Source organism: Sciurus vulgaris, assembly GCF_902686455.1.
Source record: "Sciurus vulgaris genome assembly, chromosome: 8".
NCBI classification, from domain to species: domain Eukaryota; kingdom Metazoa; phylum Chordata; class Mammalia; order Rodentia; family Sciuridae; genus Sciurus; species Sciurus vulgaris.
In genome coordinates, this window is record NC_136468.1 from 118,620,484 (window position 1) to 118,627,199 (window position 6,716).

Consider the following 6,716-nt stretch of genomic DNA (forward strand, 5'->3'; position numbering starts at 1 on the left):
TGAAATTTGTCAGACAGGCATGGTAACATAGGATAATTTTGTGTGGGGAGAGTCAGAAGCTGCGAAGACCACTGTTGCACATTTCAGAGAAAAGCCTGAAATACAAGGGTGGTAATACAAATGGAGAAAGAGAAATTATGTAGAACTTGTCATGAAAGTTTGGCAATTGAATGTTAAGTATGAAACAAGGATTGGGGAAAAAGAGCTAAAGATGAATTTAAGATTCCAATCCTGGATAGCTTGAACATGACCATTTTGTGGAATTATGCTTTACAGAATGTCCGTGCACTTAGGAATTTAGGGAAAGATGACAAAGCAGTGAAGGTATGAGCAGAGGTGTAGGGAAAGAACCAGAACTGTGGTGTCTGGGAGGTGAGGGAAGAGTTTTAGGAGATCAGTTCAGCAGGTTCAGCTACTGTAGAAAGGTAGAGCACAATAAATAAGGTTATAGAATGAAGATATGTCAGGGTCCCCAAACCACCCTCAGATTCCATGATTTGCTAGAAGGACCTACAGAACTCAGAAAAACTGTTACACTCAGGGTTGCAGTTTATTACAGCAAAAGGGTACAGACTAAAACCAGCAAAGAGAAAAGGCGAGTGGGATGAAGCCCAAGAGAAACGAGGAGCAAGGGTCCAGGTATCCTCTTCTAGTGGAGTCACACAGACAGGTGAAATTCCCCAAGAAATAATATGACAATTTGTGACAAATGTTGCCAACCAGAAAACTCCTTTGAACCTTGATGTCCAGAGTCTTTACTGGGCTCAGACATGTAGGCATGCAGCACCTGCCTGATTGACTTCAGCTACTTATACTCCAGCCTCTAGAGCAAGAACAGTTGTCATAAATCACCTTAGTAGCATAATCCATTTAATCAAACTGGGACCAAGTGACCCAAGGCCTTAGGCATATACAAAGAACTCTTATTAGGCAGAATATTACAAGGACCCAGAACTCATGGCTCCAGGGCTAGCCATGGGCCAGTCCCAAAGAAAGATCTTAGGAATATATGGGGTTTGAGGAGCTCAGGCATGTTGAGGCACAGTAGCAATTAGAAGGGCATTGGTAATATTTGAGAAAGGAACTTCAGGGAGAAGTGATGTTGGAAGTCATAGTACAAATAGTTATGGAGAGACTGGTTTGTGGGAAAATGGATGCAGATGGTGAGAATTATATTTTACAGAGACTAAGAAGGTATAGAAAGGTCTGGAGATTAAAAGAATTAGTAGCATCAGATTTTTTCTTTTTTTGTGAAGCAAGGAAAAGATCACTATTTTCTAAGCAGGAGGAACGAGCCAGGAGAGGGAGAGTAAGAAAATTCAAGCACAAGGAGTGATAATGATTGGAACAATGAGATAGTAGGCTTCCTGTGGAAGGCAGAAGGAAACTTCTTTCTTAGAAAGAAAAGTGAAAAAGAGAGCAAGATGGTGAAAAAAGTATGTATTATGCAGTGGTGAAGCCATAAGCAGCAGCAACATCTAGGAGCTAGGTCAGGAGCACACTGCCACAGTTCAGCTGGTAGGGAGGCAGTGACCCACGTGGAGTTAGCATTGCTCACTGCACAGCAGGTGGCATGGAGGTTTGTCCCAAGTTCAGAGTCATGTGAGGTAGGCCCAGGTAGACAAGTGCACATAGTGGATCTTTATTACAGCTAGGGACACTGAGCTTAGGAAGTCTCTAATCTTGAGATAGACGTTTACTCTGGTTTAAACATTATATATACAGTATGTACAGGAATCACAATATCACATGGTACCCCATAATATGCACAATCATGTTTTTTATCTATTGGTTAAAAATTAATTTAAAAATACTCCAATCTAAAAAGGGGTTTTTAACACTTTTGTTCAACCTTTGTCCTGAAGGAATACATTATCTTTATTGCATTGATCACGAAACAAATCTGCCTTCTGACTCAGAAGGAGAGACTCTTTAGTTTCCAAGGCTGTCTGTTGTGCAGTGATATCAATTCCTTTTGCTTAGAAGACATTCAGAAGTGCCAGACAATAGAAAATTACCTCCTGATGCACACAACACACACACACACACAGATGTGTATAAATTATAGGTATATGTGTATATTTGTAAATAGAGACTTTCTAGGTGTAGAAGAGAAGTTTGGGAGGGTCACCATGGATATGTTCACCCTTTCATGTTTGAAGCACTAGATTGAGTCAATGGGATAGGATCTGAGTCTTGCCCATCATTTTTTCCTTGAGACCAGTACATTGCCTGGGGCTGAATAAGTACTCAGTGAATTTTTGTTGAATGATAAATGAATGAAGAGCTTTAGAAGTTGAGAGATAATATGGATTCCCTAAATCGTTACTGGAGATTATTTGGCCTATGTCATATGTTTTTGCAGGTCTATTTAGACACACACACACTATGTATATAAAGATAAGTAACTCAATGAAAGAATGAAGAGTTTAGGGAAATATGATAGATTTTAGAGGAATTTACCCTGTGAGGTTTAGGAAATTTTTTCTTTAGTACACATTTTACTTATATCATGCAAATTTAAATTGTGAATATGGTCTTTATACTGGTTACTGCCTGTGTTTCTTGGTGATATTGTAAAATAGTTGTTCTTTGCAGCTGGTACTGATGCCTAAAATGTGAAACAGATGTACTTGGTTCTATGTGAATCAGTGTCATGTGTATATGAATAGCTCTCATATACATGAAATAAGATGATAGGAAGCAATTTTAATGTTGTAGGTTCTCTAAGATGGGGATAGATTCGGGTTTCAGTTGTTGAGGCTGTTAAGCAGCAACCCTGGTATAAAAATGAGAAAGATTTGACTGTTTCTCTTGTGAAGAAAAATAAAACAAGGGCATATGGACAGAGAAGTAGGTACCAGAGGCAAGTTCACCTCAAAGAGATTCATTTGCACTCTGTTCTGTTCTCTGCTCTTCTGATCTGTGTGCTTCTGCCACCTGCAGAATGAATTAGTCTGATGTTTATCAGCTTTTTGAAAAGCGGGGTAAAGTGGTGTGGAACATTATCAGAGAGGTGAAGCCAAGCAAAACTGAAAGAGAATGGAATATTGTATCACATAACCTATGTGTGCTTACCTACTCCCTTCTTCAGGAGCCAGAAGATGAATTGATGTCCAATCAATTTCAGTTCATGTTGCTACCTTCATGTTATTCTGCTTCTTATATATAGGACATAAGAAAGGAATGGTTCTAGGCAGCTACAGTGTCAGACATAATCATCAGTTTCTCTACAACCCTGAAGCCATACAGGATTCTAGGGTGAATTAACTACAAAATGACCTTCAGTGGATTTAGTATGTAATTTTGTAATACATTACAATTTACTGATTTTATATACACTTGGTACTCATGAAAGTTCATGAGTTTATTAGTAATTTCCAGAATTATAAATTAGTCCTGTCTACAAAAATTTATGATGAAAAACATTTTTTGGTAGCTTAATAAATATGGATGTTAGTAAGTATAAGTTCCAGATGAGTTTAGAGAACTGGTATGCATGAATACATGAGTGTATGTGTGTGGTTGGAGGAAATAATCTACAAATCACGACTTTCTTAGCATTATGTGTCTCTTAATAAAATAACTCAGAGTTTTCTCATGAGAAATAAATCTACATTTGAAGCAAAACTTTTAATTTGTTAGTATTCCATTCAAATTCAGTTATACACAGCTAATGATTATTTTTGGATGTTGCCCAGAGATGGAAACATATTCAGAATTCACACAAAAACTATATACCCTTAGAGTTGGTGTTCCATTTACCAGTCAGTTACCCTTTGTGTCTGCTTGGTATCCTGGTTAACTCAGACCATCTGACCAGAGCCCAGTGTGTGACTTTACAACAGAGAATCTTTTTTTGGAACTGATGGTTCATGAACTGGTTCTTTGGATTCAGGAGAATCTCAGGCATGTCTTCAATCAACCAGAAACTGGGAATGGCAGTGAAAAGCATACTTTTTCAATGAGTATGTCTATGGACGATGGATTGTGGAATAACTGCTTTACATTTAGATCACACGAGAACAAGGACTAAATGCATCAAACCCGCGGAGAAGTGGGCTTTAGATTTAAGCATGACAGGAAGACTGATGTTTTTGAGTAAAATAATACTGATTTTACTACAAGGAGAAAGAAACAACATCAAGATGCCACAAAGTTAAATGTTGAACATGAATCTGGTTATTTTCTATTTAAAATGGTGTGCCTTTAAGTGTGTTTTATAACAGTGGAATAGATTAATCATTAACATGCTTCTGCTTTCTCTATTACCACATTAATGTAACTTCATTTTCTTTTTTTTAGGAGTGTCTAACTCCTAATGGCAATTACAAACGTGTAGAGCTCAAAGAATAAGTTAAGATTATATTTTAAAATTCATGCCATTTAATGAAAATGATAGGTTCTAAAAAAATTCCTGTGGCACATGTTTGTTTTTATAATTAATCTCAAGCCTCAGCTTTATAAATGTGCACTAGAAGTTTGTGCATATTAATATTTCCTCCCACAGTTAGGCACAGCAAGGTGTATATTTGTGGGTATTCTGCAAAGTAACTTGCTGGCAGTTAAAAATACATTCTGACACTTTAATTTTGTATCTGTAATACCTGGAAAGAGAGGCTTGTCCCTTATAACCAAGATTTAGAGTTGGTAGAAGTAGAATCATTGGGACTATCAGCCTGTCACCTCCCTCCTCACTTCTGCTTCCCACCTGACTTGTCTCAGCAGCTGGTTTCAAAACCACCATCTTCAGATTTTTTAAGTTCTTATTCTAAACTCCTCTAACCTGTTTTATAAGGGACCAGACAAGGAAACTACTTATTGTATTTTAAATATTTAAAGAGCTACAAATCACTTAGTAAGTTTTATACTTTCAGGTACTTTTATACTTTTCATCAGTCAGCAGTGATTACAGTAGAATTTATTTAAAACCGATTTAGCATGAATAACCTATAATCTTAAAGACTTACTGAATAATGCCTTATCTTTTGCGAGATAGGCTGTTATCACAAAACACCTTTGGCATTCAGTTAACTAGATTTTTGCTGGGTTATAGTAAATAAAACAATAATTCAAATTTAATACATATCCTGGATTGAGGCCTGACCAGGAAGTCACATATTTTGAGGTGATTTGTAGTATATCTACAAACTTTGATCCTTTTGAGTGAAATACGAATTGACAGAAATGAATACAAATTGATACCTTGCTCATATTTACCCCCAAGGCTTTGATTTTTCTTTAAGCCACCTTTGACATATTAGGATAAATGCAGCTGTCTTGCAGATGTTGTTACTCAGATTGAGTCATTAATTAACAAGTATTTATTCATACAACTAGAACTCTATTAATGCAGAGAAGAGGTGCTTTATTATTATCATTATTACTATTTTTTTAGTTATCTCTAAAATGTCATTTCATGTGAATTTTTATGTTAAATTTTTGTAAGATTGTTTGCCAGGATTGAGAATGTTCAGGTATCTTTATAGATGCCACCAAATTGGAATGGTAAGGGCTGTGTATCTGATATTCCATTCAGATTTTGGATTAGTAGTAATAACAGCAGTCACTCATGCTCTTAAGTGTGTGATAGCACTGTATGCCCGGTGTTCCTATTAGTACTTTATGGGTATTGTCTTATTAATTGTCACAACTTCCATAGGAGGTAGATCCTGTTATGAGTCCCATTTTATGGAGGAGAATAACTGAGACACAGAGAATTTAAATACTCAGCTTAGAGTCAGAGTTGGTAGACAGTTCAGTCTAGATTGAAATTTGAATAGTTTGTTACATTGCTCTTTACTTCTGCATTCACCAGAACATTATTCTACCCTGTGTGTAAAAACTTTGTAGCTATCTTGCTGCTTGATTCAGAACATACTCTTTAAACATGATGATAAACCTGCAGGTGTGTGACTCCTTTAAAGCTAGGACTTTGAGATTCAGAGTAAGATATATATCTAATGTGCTAATTTTTTCATTTAGGAGTACGTGATTCTTCAGGAAACCTCCAAAGTAGATATGAACTCAAGTAGAAAGAAATGAAAAGGGAAAATGATTAGTGTACTGTTTGAAACAAAAGTACGGATGGAACACAAAAGGTCTAATTTAGAACTATTGAAGATGGAAAAGCAATTGAATTGATAATTATACTCTGACAAATCTAGGCATATTGATGAGTTTCTCTTGTATAATACAGGTTTCTGGCATTTGAAGTCAAAGAGAATTCAGCATTGGATGAGTTACAAAAGGAATTTGAAACTACAGGATTTAAGAAGATTTTCCCCAAATTTATAGTTGGGCTAGTAAAATGGAATGAACAACAGGAATCTTTTATTAATTTGAAGTGTTTTTTGTTGTTGTTTTTGCATCAAATTTGTGCAGTGGCTAACTGAAATAGTCATAAGAGAGAAATTTTAAAGGTTCTCTTCAGCAAAATTATTCTAACTTCAGAAACAAAAGCCAGTTATGTTTTAGGAAATATAAAACATGAAAAGACCCCATATATTCTAAGCTTTGCTAGGGAATCTTAGGTTCAATATATGGAACATAAACTGAAAGATAAATTCAAAAATATGGTGGTAAATTAACCCTTGTTTTTATATAGAAAGTTTGTTTGGAATGATGCAATTACTGGCTAATTTTCTTATAATTAAATGATTGTTTACAAAGGAGATTTGTTTCCATGTTTATTTTTTCATGATTATATTTTTAGC

At 35.8% G+C, this 6,716-nt stretch overlaps 1 pseudogene across 1 annotated transcript; it reads left to right on the plus strand.

Annotated features, from left to right (window-relative positions):
- The first annotated feature begins 246 nt into the window (after positions 1 to 246).
- On the plus strand, positions 247 to 6,395 carry LOC306668889 (RWD domain-containing protein 3-like; annotated as a pseudogene). The gene is made up of 4 exons: positions 247 to 324; positions 3,702 to 4,148; positions 5,986 to 6,101; positions 6,200 to 6,395. The product of its transcript is annotated as an RWD domain-containing protein 3-like (transcript).
- Positions 6,396 to 6,716: the final 321 nt, after the last annotated feature.